Source organism: Oncorhynchus gorbuscha, linkage group LG11 (genome assembly GCF_021184085.1).
Source record: "Oncorhynchus gorbuscha isolate QuinsamMale2020 ecotype Even-year linkage group LG11, OgorEven_v1.0, whole genome shotgun sequence".
Classification (NCBI taxonomy): domain Eukaryota; kingdom Metazoa; phylum Chordata; class Actinopteri; order Salmoniformes; family Salmonidae; genus Oncorhynchus; species Oncorhynchus gorbuscha.
In genome coordinates, this window is record NC_060183.1 from 17,617,381 (window position 1) to 17,635,711 (window position 18,331).

The 18,331-nt window shown below is 45.2% G+C and overlaps 1 pseudogene; it reads left to right on the forward strand.

Annotated features, from left to right (window-relative positions):
* The first annotated feature begins 4,568 nt into the window (after nucleotides 1-4,568).
* Nucleotides 4,569-15,609, forward strand: LOC124048193 (annotated as a pseudogene).
* The last annotated feature ends 2,722 nt before the right edge of the window (nucleotides 15,610-18,331 follow it).

Here is an 18,331-nt window from a genome sequence, read left to right on the forward strand (position 1 = left end):
CTACTCTCAAAAAAGTGCGTCCATGAGGCAGGGTCTTCCTTAGGAATTTACGACCTCACTCTGCCCACAGCAGTTTGGTTGTAGAAACAGAGAGCGGGGGATGGTGCTCGATGTACTCAAAGAGGACAACATTATGACACTGCTTTGGGGGATTTATACAATAGCTCAATCCAGGAAATAAATACCAGACCAAATGTGTGTTTTTTCAAATATGCCCATTCCACTCTATCGAATACTTTTTCAGCATCCAATGATACTGCCACTTTTGGAAAGTTCAAGTTCCTGATATGACGAAAATCCTATTCCTTATGAACCCTGTTTGATCTAAGTGAATCAAGTGTTTTATTACACTGAACAAAAATAAATGCAACATGCTACAATTTCAATGATTTTACTGAGTTCATTTAAGGAAATCAGTCAAATGAAATAAATTCATTGGGCCCTAATCTATGGATTTCATATGACTGGGAATACAGATATGCATCTGCTGGTCACATAAACCTTAAAGGTAGGGGTGTGGATCAGGAAACCAGTCAGAATCTGGTGTGACCACCATTTGCCTCATGCATCTCCTTCGCATAGAGTTGATCAGGCTGTTGATTGTGGCCTGTGGAATGTTGTCCCACTCCTCTTCAATGGCTGTGTGAAGTTGCTGGATATTGGCCAGAACTGGAACATGCTTTCGTACACGTCGATCCAAATCATCCCAAATATGCTCAATGGGTGAGTATGCAGGCCCTGAAAAAACAGGGACATTTTCAGCTTCCAGGAATTGTGTACAGATCCTTGCGACATGGGGCTGTGCATTATCATGCTGAAACATGAGGTGATGGCAGCGGATGAATGATACAACAATGGGCCTCAGGATCTCGTCACTGTATCTTTGTGCATTAAAATTGCCATCGATTAAATGCAATTGTGTTCGTTGTCAGTAGCTTATGCCTGCCCATACCATAACCCCACCATGGGGCACTCTGTTCACAACATTGATATCAGCAAACCGCTCACCCACATGACTCCTTACATGCTATCTGCCAGGTACAGTTGAAACTGGAATTAATCCGTGAAGAACCTACTTCTCCAGTGTGCCAGTGGCCATTTGAAGGTGACTATTTGCCCACTGTAGTCAGTTACGACGTCGAACTGCAGTCAGTTCAAGACCCTGGTGAGGATGACGAGCACGAAGGTGAGCTTCCCTGAGACTTTCTGACAGTTTGTGCAGAAATTATTTGGTTGCGCAAACCCAGTTTCATCAGCTGCCTGTGTGGCTGGTCTCAGATGAGACCCGCAGGTGAAGAAGCTGGTTGTGGAGGTCCTGGGCTGGCGTGGTTACACATGGTCTGTGGTTGTGAGGCGGCTTATGGTAGCGAAATTAACATTCAATTCTCTGGCAACAGCTCTGGTGGACATTCCTGCAGTCAGCATGCCAATTGCACGCTCCCTCAACTTGAGGCATCTATGGAATTGTGTTGGGACAAAATTACACATTTTAATGGCCTTTTGTCCCTAGCACAAGGTGCACCTGTGTAATGATCATGCTGTTTATTCTGCTTCTTGATATGCCACACCTGTCAGATGGATGAATTATATTGGCAAAGGAGAAATGCTCACTAACAGGGATGTAAACAAATTTGAGCGAAATAAGCTTTGTGTAAAAATGTATTTTATTTCAGCTCATGAAACATGGGACCAACACCACATGTTGTTTTTATTTTTGTTCAGTGTACTACTTCTATGACAAATGCCAATGCCTTAGCAATTAATTTATAATCCACATTCAAAAAGTATACTGGGCGGAAGGTTCCGCAATGACAATGCATCCTTATCTATCTTTTTTTAAAGTTAGGTGATTTGAAGCCAAACAGTGATTGGGTAAGTACATTTTTCTCTAGAGTTGCTGTTAGCGTATGTAACAGGCTTTAGTGATTTGGGATGAAAGTGTCTGTAAAATTTCACTGGGAATCAATCATCACCAGGAGATTTCCCATTTTGTAGTCTATCGCCTCCAACAGCTCACTTAGGGAAACATTTCCCTATCATACAATTTTTCTCTGATTCAGTTATAATTTGTACATTTGGGCTTATTAAGGAATTTGTCTCTCTTTGAACTTTCAGATTGATACGGTTTGATCAAATGTTTTAAAAACTGAGTTAATTTCAGAAATTCCATTGGGGTTTTTAATGGGGTCGCTGGTACATTCCTGGTCCTCTTTCCTAATTTGCTAAGCAAGCATTTTCCCCACACTTTTACCTTGCTCAGCAATGTTTGGATTTCAGGGCAGCTATCTCTGCAGACCAGGTGTTTTTTTATTATGCTATAATTCAAGCTTCAACGTGTTCAACTGTTGAAGGGTGTCAACATTTCTATTTAATCTGCGTTTTATTTCTTAGTCAGTGAATTCTGTAATTGTATTTCTCATTCTTTATTGGTCTTTTTCTTATGTGAAGAGTAAGACCTGATACAACCTCCTCATATGCTTTACGAGCTTCTCAAACAACAGTTGGGCATACTTCATTATAGACATGCTTTTGGAAATAAATGTAGACCTGTGTGGTGAGATGAGGTTAACTCTTCGGTCCTTTAAACAAACTGCTATATGAAAAATATTGTGCGCTATAGCTTGGAAAATAAATTAGACATGTTTCTTCCAACATGAGGGCTGCTTTCCAAAATAAGTGAAATCTGCTTCGTGTTTTGTTTCCTTGCCAGGATACTAACAAGTATCGCGATACTGGTATCGGCCCTAAAGCTCTATTTAGCATTTTCGGGAGTTGGACCATCGATGAACCCTAAAATTTGTGATAGACCAAGAATGGTTGCCTGGTTACCCAGACTCATTGCTCCGGCGGAACGCTCTTTTGTTTCTTCACCGCAATTTGACTCCGCCCCCCCGGACCCTTATAGAAGGCATTCGAACCGTCTGATTGGGTCCAGAAACTGATGGTTTGGGCCAGAACCAGAACACACGTGGGTAAAGCAACGTTTTGAAAATGTCATTGCCTTTTGATACTGGTTATAGATACTGGTCCAATCGCTGATTACTTTGTTTTGTACAATCCTGCTGTACAAAACAAACCATTTTTAGATTATGGCAGACTGAAGTATGTAGCGAATGATAGAGCAACGGAAGAATTCAGTGTGTCAGGCAATGATAATGGCATTGAGTTATTCTGTGTACATAGCAGTTTCTGTTTTTCCGGAGTCCTGCGGTTGATTATTTGTATCACAGTGTACTGTTACATGCACACGATCAATATTGTGAATCATCAGAAATATAATAGTTTGGTTTTAAGGAAATTGCCAATCAAAATATACGTTCTACCACAGCCACTATGTTATTTTTGGAACCCTATATGTGAAAAGTATTTGTAAAATGCATAATTTCAGTTTTTCCGAATTCCCTTCACTCGCGGAGAAGAGGGGTGCTGGCGGAGAAGAGGGAGGCTTGCGCTAGCGCTGGAACTCCGATTTAAACGGCTTATTTCGAGTTTGACCTTAATAAGCAGAGTGAAGTTTACATGACTACTGCCATAATCAGTTTAATATCAAATTATTATTAGTGTGCATGTAAACATACTCACTATGTTTTGGAGTCGAGTAACCTTTATATGTCATGATTGAATGTCTGTTTCAGAGGTGTTCACGGGTCCAGGTCCAAAATGAAAACTTTTCCCTCAGGGTGGGGTCATGTTTGTTTGTCATTGGGTCTCTGTAACTACAGCCGAATGGACCTGACCACTGCTCTGCATAGCCTATTAATTGACTTATAGAAGGTCTAGCCAACATATATAAAGACCTATTCTTGAACAGGGAGCATTTATTAGTATTATTTTGGCACTGGTCCATTAGGGTACGGATCGGGTCTAGGTCTTGTTGTCGTCGGGTCCGTCTGGGTCTGATTGTCCCGGGGTCTGTCCGCGTGCAACTTCTTTGGAGCCGAGAACACCTGAAACCCCACCTCTTTAAGGAATACCTAGGATAGGATAAGTATTCCCTCTTCCCCCCCCCTTTAAGATTTAGATGCACTATTGTAAAGCGACTGTTCCACTGGATGTCATAAGGTGAATGCACCAATTTGTAAGTCGCTCTGGATAAGAGCGTCTGCTAAATGACTTAAATGTAAATGTAATGTAAATGTAAATGTGAGAAGACCTCTAGTCTGAACTAAAACCAACTTGGTGTGTGTGCAGGAGCTGATGGGTGAGAACCGTGACAGACATGTCTTGTACGTTTTTCCCCTGAGTACGAGACGTAGAGGGACTGCTGTACCCATCAGCCTGGTCTCACTGCAGCTGTCCTGGGCCTGGCTCCCCTGGCCCAGACTGGGGATTTGGGTGAGACTGCTGAGGACTCACTGCTGCCCCACGGAGGAGCATAGAGCGCCCCTAGCAGGGGGCAGGAGGGGCATAGAGCGCCCCTAGCAGGGGGCAGGAGGGGCATAGAGCGCCCCTAGCAGGGGGCAGGAGGGGCATAGAGCGCCCCTAGCAGGGGGCGGGAGGGGCATAGAGCGCCCCTAGCAGGGGGCAGGAGGGGCATAGAGCGCCCCTAGCAGGGGGCAGGAGGGGCAACAGACAAAGCAGCGGAAAGCACATAATTGGCTCTGCCAAGGCCCTCTGTAATCCTGTCGGCTTAATTTAGGACATGAATAGAAAGACCTGGAGGGAAAGAACCGGAGAGCAGGGTGATTTGTTGGGTTTTTTACATGGGCAAGGGCCCTGGAGAGTTTCTCCTTTTGTTTATGAAATCATATTCGATATTAACTCTGTGATACTGATATGGACACTGGGAATTGCCAGGGACCTCACGATACGATACTTAGGTGCCGATACGATGTGTGTTGCGATTCGATCATGTTCCAAACATGTTACTCACCATGTCTGCTGCAGAGCAACAAGAGGCAACCATGAGAATGAGTTTTGATCAGTCATGGAAATAAGTGTTAAACAAATTGGCTCTCTATTTTAGAAAAAGTTATGGAGGAAAAAATTATGGCGTTTTGGTGCAGGTAAGACCACTAGTGCAAAAATAATATTGCAATACAATATATCATCAAAAAGAACATCCCAATATGTAATTTTTTTTTTTTAACAAGTCTCCTCCTTTTTGTTGTACAGTCAGTTGCACCTAAGGACTGACATCACTCATGTCAAAGTGCATAATTCATGGATTGGTGGATAAGGGAGGGGGAGTTGAATCTCTAATAGGCTTGTCTATCGCTGGCAACTGGAAGTAAACACGAAGCATTGGCTACATACAGTGTTAAGTAGTGTTAAGCTGCCTAATCTCCTGTCTCGCGTGAGTGTCTGGGTGAGTGTCTGTGATGTTTGTCTGCTTTTCCCTGGGATGAGCGATGGTGACGAGAGGTGGACTCTGGTGAGCTGGGTGACGGGGGGGATCTGTATGTATCATCCTCTTTCATTATGTTCTTTGTCTGTGCGCTTGCCTATTTTTAGACAGCAGGCAGGGTTACTCCTGTTTGCTCTGTGTGTCTGTGTGTTTTATTATAGAGATTAGGTTTCAGGCTGTAATAGCCTGCCATGCATTGTTATATGGAAAGTTACCGTTCCGTTGTCCTACCGTTGTGCTATTCCCAACAGGGACTTCAGTCAGCCCAATGATCGTTTCTGGTATCAGTCGCGTGTACAGATTTAGAAACGGTTTCAAAGGCGAACAATATGAATGCTGGGATTGTTCCTTGAGAGATGGCAGCAAAAGTGAGCTTTTTTTGCTTTTTCTTGGCAGGGCTATGTTGAGCATAACTCGTCTCTGTTGAAATCTGGGCCGACTCTGGGCAAGGAATATGGGAGAAGTGTGTCTATAGCAGCTGCCAGTAGATGTAGGTCCCCAACTCTTGCTGTAATATCACCATGTTTAGAGAAGGCCCCATCATGTGGCCTCATTTCTCTTCCTGTGTTCTTTACTGTGATGGGGGAGCATCAATGCTCATTTCCTGTCAAACCAGCCCTGTGTGGTTACAGGGGAATAGAACAACCGCAGCCTCTCAACTTAAGCTTTGCACTACTAGCAGAGGGTGACCGTGCCATTACGGTAAAACGTTTGCTGCCATTGGGGAACAATTGCGCCTTCTATGCTTTGTCTGCATGCTAGAAGAAGAGGAAGTTAAATACTAGGATGTATTTTGGTATTTTTGTGTGACGTATGATTTTAGAATTAGAATCATTGATGTTGCCAATCAAATTATGTACTGTTGCTTAGAAAATAAAATGTTTATTATATGAATTTTAATCTAAATGCATTCCTGTCTTTTCACCCTTGTTTTCCCAGCTTCTTAACAACAGCCCTGGACTTTGAGAAGGAGCACATGATCACTCCAGTGTTTTCGAGTCTCCCAGGATGTCTCGGCGGAGCCTGCGTCTGCACACTATCACTGGTCTCTATGGCGACGACAGCCTAGACTCTAATCTGAACCACAATGTGTACCACAGTGCCTCCTTCAGCGCAGGAGGAGCCAGTCGCAGAGAGTCCAAGTAAGTGATGCTGCTGCTGCCCTGGGGTTCCTTCTATGGATTTGGGCCTGCGTATTACAGCCAATGGTTTCCATGTCTAATCTGACTGTTCACTTCTCCCTCTCCCAGGGGGTTGAAGAGCAGGAGGTCTCAGCAGCACTCTGTCTCCTGCACCCAGTCTCTGCTCAGCACCACGCCCCGTAAGAGCCAGCATGGCTCCCGGCAGCACAACAGCAACGTGATGGCCAGTGACGCCTCCATGCTGGACGAGTCGTGCATCCAGGAGCGCACGCTGGTCGGCAGCTTCTGGGGTTTGGATGAAGCTTCGGAAGATAAAGGTCTTCCTTTTTTCCCTTTTTTTCCGACCTTATCGATCACAATTACTTGTCATGCCTGAGACATCAGTGTCTTGAATGGATTCCTTTTAAAAAGGCCAATTTTGTGTTTCATTATCAAATCTGTCTGTGCGTTACAGAGCGGACCATGGCGGTAGACCACAGTATGTGTAGGACCAATGGAGACATTAACTCAGTACAGACCCAGACCTCCATGGTGAACGGTAGCTTCTGTAAGGACTTCCCTATCCCCTCGGACAGACATGAGGCTCTAAGCACCTACTCCTCGTCCTCCACTGGTGCCTGCTCTGCCACCAGCTACCAGGCCCTGACAGCCTCCTGTATGTCCCCTCCCTCCACGGTCTACGCCAGGGACAAGAGCCGCAAGCACAAAACGGGTGAGAGCCAAGTACTATAATATGTATGTGCTCAGTACTGCATGTGTTGTATCTGGGAGTGTTTTCCCTTCCCATTCCATTTGAAGGCATATCATCCACAGTGTTTTGTTGTTGTTGTTGTTGTTGTTGTTGTTGTCATTGCTGATGCATGACTGTGTCAATTTTCATTTTCTTACATTTGACATTCATTGTGATTTTGTGCATTTTCAATCAAGTTGAATTGGTTTGGTTCAGGTCTGCTGGTGTCCGTCTCGGACACCTGTGTGCGTGTGAGCAGGAGGGCAGCAGCCTCTGTGGCATACGTCTTCTCACTGCTCTTAAAGAGTGTACTGATGAGGACACACAAGAATGGTGAAGGTATCAGCTTCTGCGCCGGCTCGGCTTCTTGCTGTCTTTACAGCGCCAGCGTTGCCTTTCACTCTGTCTCTCTCATATCTGCCTTGCAGCATCCCACGTTTGTGTCATAAATAATGCGGATAACGGACAATTCATCGTTTTAGGTGGGTCTCAACTTTTTCCTGCACTCTTAACAGCGGTGTAGTGCTGAGATAGGCTACCACCACATGATTTGCATAGGCTGTCAGGAAATCTGACAATGCTTTGCTAAAGCACAACATAATCATGCAATCTGGATTATTTGGCCCCTTTTTCTCCCCAATTTCGTGATTACGATCTTGTCTCGTCGCTGTAACTCCCCCAACGGGCAACGGTCGAGTCATGCATCCTCCGAAAACATGACCCGCCAAACCGTGCTTCTTAACAGCTGCTCGCTTAACCTGGAAGCCAGCCGCACCAACGTGTTGGAGGAAACACCGTTCAACTGAGGTCAGCCTGCAGGCACCCGGCCCGCCACAAGGAATCGCTAGAGTGCTAAAGAAAGCCCACCACGGCCAAACGCTCCCCTAACCTGGACGACGCTGGGCCAATTGTGCGCCGCCCAATGAGACTCCTGGTCACGGCCGGTAATGACACAGCCTGGGATCGAACCCCAGACTGTAGTAACACCGCACTGCAGTGCCTTAGACCGATGTGCCACTCGGGAGGCTGGATTATTCCCTTTTCATATACTCTGTCTCTTTCGGAGGGTAGGAGGGCAGCTGCTTCTACAGTGTCTGTAGTGACTGGGCTCATACAGGCTGCTCTGCTGAAGATGGGCAGTGGGGGCAGGAAATTTGTTGATGGAAGTATTCCACTTAGCTTTTTTAGAGGCTGAAGGATTATTCATCGGGGTTGGGCATCCACAAGTCAGGTGTTGCATGATTTGCATGGGACTGTGCTTAGTTGTCACTGGTTGAAACTTGATGTTAGGAATACCCCTGGTTGCAGTCCACCGATCTCTTGCACTGTACTGAATCTGCACTGACACAGGGGGTTGCAGTGGCTTGTTTGAATGACCATGGTGGCTCTCACTGCTGACTGACTAACCTAAAACTTCTCGTCACCTGCTTCTGGACTGTCCTCTATCTTTCTCAACCGGGGGACAGAGGCTGACACTACCACAGCTTTTCCTGCCTACAGCTTTCTCACTCCTTTTAACTTCACCCCACCTTCCTTTTCGGGTGTTTGTATGGCACTTTTACCCCACAGATTTCGCCCTCTATCTCCCAAACAAATGGGCTACCTTCGCTTTGGCTATTGCCCTGGTGACATGCAAATTCGCTCTCTCGCTCTGCGCTCAGGTGACGGAAGGGAAAGAGGGATGCTCCAGCGATATGTAGTTGTGCTAGTTTTTATCTGATTTTCTTTCTTATTGGTTGCAGCTCTCTCCAGCCACTGCGGAAGCATGCGTGTAAAGGAGTTGGGGACTGACGGGAAGCACATGAATCTGATTGGCTCTCTGTGTGAGTAACTGACCTCCACACCGACTATAGTTGTTTGTGCATGAACCCTTGACTATGTACTACGATAATAGAACGTGACTTGGTATGATCTTTCATGTAACTCTTCTCCTAACCTTTGTGACCACACCCCCCCCTTGCCACGTACTTCTTGTTAGTGTGCTCTTGGTAGAGGAAATGTCAATCGCACACCTGAATGCATTCAGTCAGAGAGGTGCTGCCTTAATCGACGTCTTCGGCGCCGGGGAAGAGTTGTTGTTGTTGGGAGGTTAAATGTCTTGCTCAAGGGAAGAACGGCAGATTTTTCAACCTCGCTGGCTCGGGGATTCGTACCATCGACCTTTTGGTTATTGGCCAAGAGCTCTTAACTGCTAGGCTTACCTGCCTTTTTAGCCTGCCTCTCTCTCTCTCAAAACATTTTTATTTCATGTATTTTCTGCCTTTGCTGCTCACCCACCCTGCTGATGCTAATAGGTGATGACTGCAAACGGAAGCAGCACGCGGAGACACGCGCAACCTGCACCACATGGGCCTCCCGGTCACACCACGTGTTGGGAGCACTGTGGCTCGCCGCTGTTTACACAGGTTACCTATTAATCCAGCAAACTCTGGCCTATCCTGATATACTTGAAACAAGTTCTACATTTAGTCCTTATTTTACTGTTGTATGTAAGTAGATGAAGTTATGTTTTGGTCCCCAGGCTCAAGTGTGTTGTGGGTTGGGCAGGAGGCAGGCTCAGCTGTCTGGGCCGTGATGAGGAGGATGCTGTCGGTTCCCTGGTTGGCAGTTAGGTCCCCAGGTCATAATTTTCCCGTGTGTAACCAGCCTCCAGATACACCCCTGCATGATACCTCCTAGTCCTAGTCTCCCCATGGCTAGTTTGTGTGTCTGCCTACCTAACGTGAAACCCATTAGAATGGTGGCTTGGAGTAGATCTATCTCTAACCTTTTCCCATTTAAGATGACTAGCTGCCGTTTCTTTTGCGTCTCATCATTTCTAATTCACTGCTCTATGCGTTAGGCTAGGAAACTGCAGAGACTGTCTGCAGAACTGATCCCCCCTCTGGCTGCTGCTTCTGTCTCTCTGGGCATTTTAAAGTTGGCGCCAAGAACGGGAGCGATTTGTCACACTGTACAGGAGTTTGATGGAGTCGTGCGATTTGCTAAAGCTGTGCTCTCCTTTAAAAAAGGCTCCCCTCTGCTGTACTGTGCATCTACGCTGACAGAGAACACTTTTGCTTAGCCTTCTTTATCACCTCTGTCTGTAACTAACCCCGCAACCTGTTGCACTGCATTTATGTCCTTGTCTCTTACCTCCTCTGGGGAATGTACTTGATTCTCTAATCCTTAGTGCTGTGTGGACGTGCCTCATCTACCCCTCCCGCCTCCTGAAGAACGCTCACTAATCTGCTCCCTGTCTGTCGGTCTTTGTGTGTACAGGCAAGGCAGCGACGGGGATCTTCTGGTGGCTTGGGACTGGATGGTACCATCTGGTTACCCTTCTCTCTCTGCTCAACGTCTTCGTCTTGACACGGTGAGTCTTTTGGGCCTGAGAGTAATACTCAAGGAACCGGTAACTGCTCAAATAAAGGAAACGCCAACATAAAATGTAGTGTTTCCATTATTTTGGCAGTCACCTGTATGTGGTAGTGGCTGGAGCTCCATAATATGTGATCACACTAACAAGTGTTTTTCTGTTGTCGTAGTTACCCTGCCAAGCTCCTCAAACTCCTGTTGATTTTGCTCCCATTCCTCATCCTCCTGGGTGAGTAGCACCACTCTCATGCTGGTTATCCATAGTACTGAACAATCACCCACTGTGACCTCTTCCGTCTCCTAAATCTTCCGTTCTCGATGTTCTCCCAGCTCTGTGGCACTGGGGTCCATCCAGCCTGCTGTCTGTATTGCCTGCCGTTAATGTCACTGAGTGGAGGACGGCCTACTCCCTCAGTTTTACCTCTGCCCAAGCCCAGACCAAAGACGGGCAGTCCACCATGACTCCACCACCACTACCACCAGCTGTCTCACAGGTAGCAGGGGTGTTGATGCACGTATTCAATCAACCATTATATAATTGTCAGCTTCCTTAAGACATTCCAATTTTATGGATAAGGGCTGATATTGTGTATAGCTGACCTGACCCCTATCCCCCTCCCCTGTATATGAACAGCCAGGCAGTGTGTCCGTGTCTGTGGACTCTGAGCGCCTGGCCCAGTTGGAGCTGAGGCTGGCCCAACTGTGGGAGAAGGTGGAGGGAGGGGGCCAGAGGCAGGAGCAGCAGCACGGAGAAGTGCTGGGTCTCTACCATTCTCTACGAGAGCAGCTGGACACTCAGGCGGACAGGGACGGCATGGGGCTGTGGGTGTCTGGCCTGCTGGAGGAGAGACTCACCCTACTGAGGAGAGAGATGGAGAAGGATGCAGTACTGCAGAGGGAACAGGTGATTCTCCAGGTTGGATAGTCAGGGGTCCATTTCAGGGAGCAGATAGTAATTGTGCTTGTAATGAAAAGTAAATGAGTATATAATTTGGTCCGCTTACTTGGGTAACTTAAAAAAATATATATATATACTTTTTTTCTTCTTTTTTTACCTCTGCTCTTCATGTGTTGTGCAGGATGTGATGCTCATTAATCTCTTCCTGTGTTGTGCAGGATGTGATGCTCATTAATCTCTTCATGTGTTGTGCAGGAGCAGGATGTGATGCTCATTAATATCTTCCTGTGTTGTGCAGGAGCAGGTTGTGGTGCAGCAGCAGGGCCAAGAGTCTCGTCTTGCTCAACTAGAGGTTCTACTGCAGACACTGGCTGCCAAGACAGAGGTACACATCCATAGATCCTATACTACGTTCTATGTATAGCCCCCGTCCCCACAGAAGGCCTTTTGCCCTCACTGTAAATTAGAATTTGTTCTTAATCGACTTGCCTGGTTAAATAGAGGTAAACTATTTTATATAAATGTACAGACCTTACTGTAGAACCTGTATGAAATGTATTTGTTGTCATATATCCATGTTATGTTGATGATGTCTTCAGGAGGTGCAGAGGAGGCAAGTTGAGACTGCCAGTGCCACGCCAGTTCCTGCGCCAGTCAGGTGAGTTCAGCACAAAACCCTTTGGATTGTAATAATTGAATGAAATCACGAGTGGTGTTGAATATTGCTCCCTGTGTGTGCCCTTCGATTGTGGGTGTGGACAGTGAGTCACATGATGCCATGCTGGCGGAGGTGCAACGGCTGGAGGCGGCACTGGGGAGCATTAGGCAGGACCTGCAGGGGGTGATGGGATGCCAGGGCATGGGGGACCGCTTGAACCATCTCCATGACATGGTGAGTTGCTTGCGCTCTCTCTGTTCTTACATGCATTGCTCCAGTATGTGCCTTTCCAGATGGCCTCTTCCATTGCTTTGAATAGCTGTTCCTGTATAGACACACAATATTATCTCTGACTGAATCTCAGCATAATATTTTTTTCTGAAGATCTTTTGTATAAATCTCCTCTGTCGACCCTTGACCTCTGTGGTCGTAACAGGTGTCTGAGCAGGTGTCTGTTCAGGTGAGGCGAGAACTGCGGATCCTGTTCTACGGCAGTGAGCAGGCCGGAGATTCCGAACCCGGGGAGAAGGAACTCCCTGAGTCACTAATGCAGTGGCTCTCTGAGCGTTATGTGAGCGGGGCAGACCTGCAGGCCTCTCTGGCCTCCCTGGAGCTCAGCATCCTGCAGAACGTGAGCTTGCAGCTTGAGGAGAACAGGGCCAGGCAGGAGATGCTCAGCACTGAGACGGTCTCTCAGACCGTGATGCACACTGTTGGGGCCGGGATGTCCGAGGAGGTAGGTTGTTTGTTTCAGTGCGATGAGCCAAGTAAAGCCTCCCCCGGGCCAAACCCTCCCCTAACCCGGACGATGCTGGGCAAATTGAGCGCCGCCCTATCAGACTCCCGGTCACAGCTGGTTGTGACACAGCCTAGGTCACGGCCGGAAGTTATGGCGCAACACTGCCATGCAGTGCCTTAGACCGCTGCGCCACTCGGGAGGCCATATATACTTTTTGTTAATATCGTGTTTTGGTGTTCTCAATTTCTTATTTCTTGTCTGTCTGCATTATTCCAGTTCCTCACCCAACAACTCTGTTCCCCTCTTGCTCCTCCAGCATGTGCAGCTGATGGTGAAGAATGCTCTGAAACTCTACTCCCAGGATCGGACCGGCCTGGTGGACTACGCTCTGGAGTCTGGAGGTAAAGTTTCACAGCTGTTGTGGTGGCGGGGCGTGGAGACCTACGTTGACTGTTTTGTCTACTGCCTATTATTTAGAATGATCTGTTTTGGCTTTGCACAGTACACTGTTTCTGCTATGACTGGCTTCAGCTATGCCCTCGTTGTGAGGGTGGCTGACATTGTGCACGGTCGTGAAAGTGACATCATGGCTACGTGTGTGCAGGTGGCAACATCCTGGGCACTCGCTGCTCTGAGACGTTTGAGACAAAGACTGCACTGATGAGTCTGTTCGGCCTCCCACTCTGGTACTTCTCACAGTCTCCTCGTGTGGTCATACAGGTACGACTCAAGTCACCACATGAGACTAGTCTTTTTGATGGCTTGGTGATTACATTAATGGATTATATTGGGAGAGTTTTAGTTCCTGATGCTGCCTAGCCAACACATTCAGCCACTGGTCTGATCAACGCTCTCTCTCTTTTCCACTGCAGCCCGACGTCCATCCAGGGAACTGCTGGGCGTTTCAGGGTTCCCATGGTTACCTGGTGATGCGTCTCTCCATGAGGATCGTGCCCTCTGCCTTCTCATTGGAGCACATCCCCAAAGACCTGTCGCCAACAGGCAACATCGACAGCGCCCCCACGCCAGTTTAACGTCTATGTAAGCCACACTGCTTACCCAATTTAACATGCCACATGTTTGTTATTGCTGTCTTTACAAGCCATTCAGAAGAACACCTAGTAGATGCTCAAGTCAGTCACGTTTACTGTGAATGTGCTCTGGTGAAGCAGTACTGATTGACACACTTACTGCTGTGGCTCTCTGCTGTTTTCTAACTGTGTCGTCGGTTTCCAGGGTCTGGATGATGAATACCAGGAGGAGGGTAAGCTACTTGGCAGCTATACCTACCAGGAGGATGGTGACGCGCTACAGACTTATCCCGTCACCGTAAGTACACTTAACCCTGCCTCAACGGGCTTGATTGGTCAGATGTAGATGTTATGTAAGTAGTCCACATGCAGTGTTGGGGAGTAGTGAACTACATGTTGTTTAACTACATTTTGCAGTAGCTTGGTGGTAGATGAACTTTATTCAAATCTTGGTGTTTTTTTCAGTAGTTATACTGCTACACGGCAAAAAAGTAACTAACTACTGGAACTACACACTGTTTTTGCAAAAAGAAAATGAAATAATGTCCTTTTTCACTACCAGACCTTCCTATTTCTCACGTGAAAACACATTTTTGTGTTTAATAGGCTCAATTACACATTGTGTTAAAATCTGATTCCAGAGTGATCTGTTCTTGCAATTGTTTGTCTATGACATTTCAGATTTAGATGTGATCATTTATCACAAAGTAGCATGGCTGTAGTGAACTACTGTTTCAAAGTAGCTTTAGTTAAGTAAACTACAGTATATTTAGCTTGGTTTAGCATCTTAAGTAATTGGTAGTTTGATAAACTATGATTTCAGAGTAGCTTTCCTGACACTGTCCACATGGCATTTATCTCTAGCAATACTAGAGATGGGGACTTGGCAAGTTATAGGTCTTGCTACTTGAGTGTAAACTGAGTGTCCTTTGCCATCTATCCACAGGAGGAGAACGATAAAGCCTATCAGATCATAGAGGTTCGGGTGCTGTCCAACTGGGGACACACGGAGTACACCTGCCTCTACCGCATCAGAGTGCACGGTCAGCCCAGTATCAACTGATGGCACAGAGTAGACCACCCTGCCTACATTTGAATGTTCTGCAGATGACTGGAGGCATATTATGCAAAAAATGATTGGATGACAAACAGTGCTTTACTATTGGTCGAAAAATGTTTCAAGTACATTTTTCTCAGTCTATTTAGACATGAGCTATACGTATTCTGAGACCAAACTGGATTCTTGAGTGTTGAGCCCCTTCTCGCACATGGTTAAACCAGGTTTTAGCATGTTCTCTTACGAATAATGTAGACGTGTACATTTTGTCAATAGTATGTCATTTTAAGTCTACTAATGTCAAATGCTTTGAAAGATGTATATGCTGCATTTATTTAAATGTTTATTATGTTTGTTTTTTAAAGGGAAGTAAGTAAGTTAGGGATATCTTGCACTGGTCCCTTCAGCCACAGAAATCAGGCTTTGACCATTAACCTTTTATCGATAATCTACAAGTGCCCAGTTGTAAATCTCATTATTTATTTTTTTGCCCTGATTTAGCAATCTGTGTAATATATTTTTTGTAAAGGCTTTTCAGACTATTTGTAAAATTGGCTTGGGACTATACAGGTGTTTTTTTATATATATATAATTTTATTTTTGTCTTTTGTAACTTGTAAGAAATGTTCAAATAAAGACCTTCATTGCCAGTTGTTGTAAAGTAACGGTCATTGATTCTAAAAAAGTATTTTTGCTTTTTTAAATAACTTTGAAAGGAAATGTTAGGCTGAGAAGTTTCAAAAAATGTGGATGTTTTGATTTATCATGCCCCACAGGTACAGCTTGGTTAAAGTCTGATTCTCTACCCATCTTCCTGAAGTGTGCCCCCATTCACACTAATTCTGACCCATCATGTCCAGTAAATGACAATAATGCTCTATGGACAGTTTTTATATCCTAGACTGAACAGAGAAGAAAATACACGGTGCAGAATTCTCAAATGCAGCAGTCACTTGTCGTAGCTTTGTAAGTCGCTCTGGATAAGAGCGTCTGCTAAATGACTTAAATGTAAATGTAAATGTAGCTAGTCATCTGGTGTGGTAGTATCTCTTGCCCAGTAGGGGTCGCTATACTCAAGGGAAGGGCAGCAGTAGCAAAGAGTAGCTATATTCTCTCCAAGGAGCTGCTCAGTAAATACGACTCATGCTGCTTTTTGACTGTTAGAGCAGTGTTACACTAGTGTATACACCCTGATTTTACTAGCGAAGTGTTTCCATATCTAGGTTTGAGAGTGAGGACTTGTGAAGAGCTGGATCAATAACTGCATAATCAAGACCGTTGCTTTTTGAGAAGGTGTTAACCGTCGAAGATGTAAATCCATGTTCACAGTTAGCCATTGTTATGTAAAAGAATGCTGAAATGTACCAGGGGCCTAACCTTGGCTCCAAGTCAGAGCAGGTCTGCTGGAGCCATGGCCTAGTGCACCCTGGACTCCTGGATAGACATGACATAGTCAAAGAAAATACTACGTAACTATGTATGTTACGTTTGGAATGGTATTCATTTGTGATGTCCATACATTTTGTATGATATGTTACAAATGATAATTTCTATGTTATGTATTGCAATTCGTACAATATGTTACAAATTTGCAATGCGTGTGATATGTTACGAATTACAATTTGTTGTTCCTGATGTTAGCTCGGTGGCTAATGCTAACATTAACTAGGTGGCTAATGTTAGCATTGTTAGGTTAAAGGGTTTAGGTTGTGGATGGGTTAGCTAAGTAGTTGCAAAATAGCTAAAAAGTAGTGAGTAGTTACTAAAATGCTAAAGTTGTCTGTTGTGAGATTTTAACTCGCAACCATTGGGTTGCTAGATGTTCTTCATACACCCACCAACCCTACTTTCGTTTAAGTAACCTTCTGTCTTATGTAACCACACCAAAGGTAACATGATACTAATTTGAATTTGAGACATGGCCTGCATACATGGAAACAAAGGTCTGAGCCTTTTGGGTTAAACATTGGGACAGAGAGGAAGAGGCGAAGCGAGAGGGATAACTGGGCCCAAAATCGGTGTTCTCCAGCAGGTGATGCTTTTTCCGCTCACCAAGCGAGGAGTTTTTGTACGGAGGTCAATGAGAGTGTTGAATTTAATTAACAAACAAATGAATGGCTTAGTTGCTATGTGCGGCTTATTTGATCAAATAGAAGTTGAGTAATGTTTAGGTTGTTACAACTGTACTGATGTAAGTAGGACACGTGACATCCCGGCAACTTTGAGAAAAAACACATTATATCTGAGTTGTGCCCATTGTTCACAGTGTGTCTGCCCTCTAGTTGACTAGAATGGTCCCACTTGGTCTTGCCGACTCCAGACAGCCATCCATTTAAGACGCTTATTTCATTGTTAGACTGGCCACTTGAGTATCTAGTCAATACTGCATAATGGATCATCTGTGACAGGTAAATCCTCATTGGAAATTAGCCATCAGTGGACCGGTGATGAACTCATGAACTACAGCATAGAAATTCTAGCCTAACCACACTAAGCTTTTTGTGATATAATCTTTATTGAGGTGGTGATAAAATATACTATTATATACACTGTATATTCTATACTCCTATAATATTGACTCAGAGACAAACTAAGCCCAGCTCAGGTAATACCTCCCATCCTTTGTAAGCGTCATCGCCGTACTGTTGTCTTTCCTGCCAGGGGTGTTGTCTATACTGTCTATACTGCCAGGGGTGTTGTCTATACTGTCTATACTACCAGGGGTGTTGTCTATACTGTCTATACTACCATGGGTGTTGTCTATACTGTCTATACTACCTTGGGTGTTGTCTATACTGTCTATACTACCATGGGTGTTGTCTATACTGTCTATACTACCAGGGGTGTTGTCTATACTGTCTATACTGCCAGTGGTGTTGTCTATACTGTCTATACTACCAGGGGTGTTGTCTATACTGTCTATACTACCAGGGGTGTTGTCTATACTGTCTATACTACCATGGGTGTTGTCTATACTGTCTATACAACCAGGGGTGTTGTCTATACTGTCTATACTACCAGGGGTGTTGTCTATACTGTCTATACTACCAGGGGTGTTGTCTATACTGTCTATACTACCATGGGTGTTGTCTATACTGTATACTACCAGGGGTGTTGTCTATACTGTCTATACTGCCAGTGTTGTTGTCTATACTGTCTATACTGCCAGTGTTGTTGTCTATACTGTCTATACTACTAGGGGTGTTGTCTATACTGTCTATACTACCAGGGGTGTTGTCTATACTGTCTATAATCTTGTACCCATTGTAATCTTGTACCCATTCCTTTGAATTCCACTCTTAGACCTGTAGTCTTCTCACCCAGTGCAATGTGAATTCTATAAACTTGAATACCCCCTCGGTTTTCAAGTCA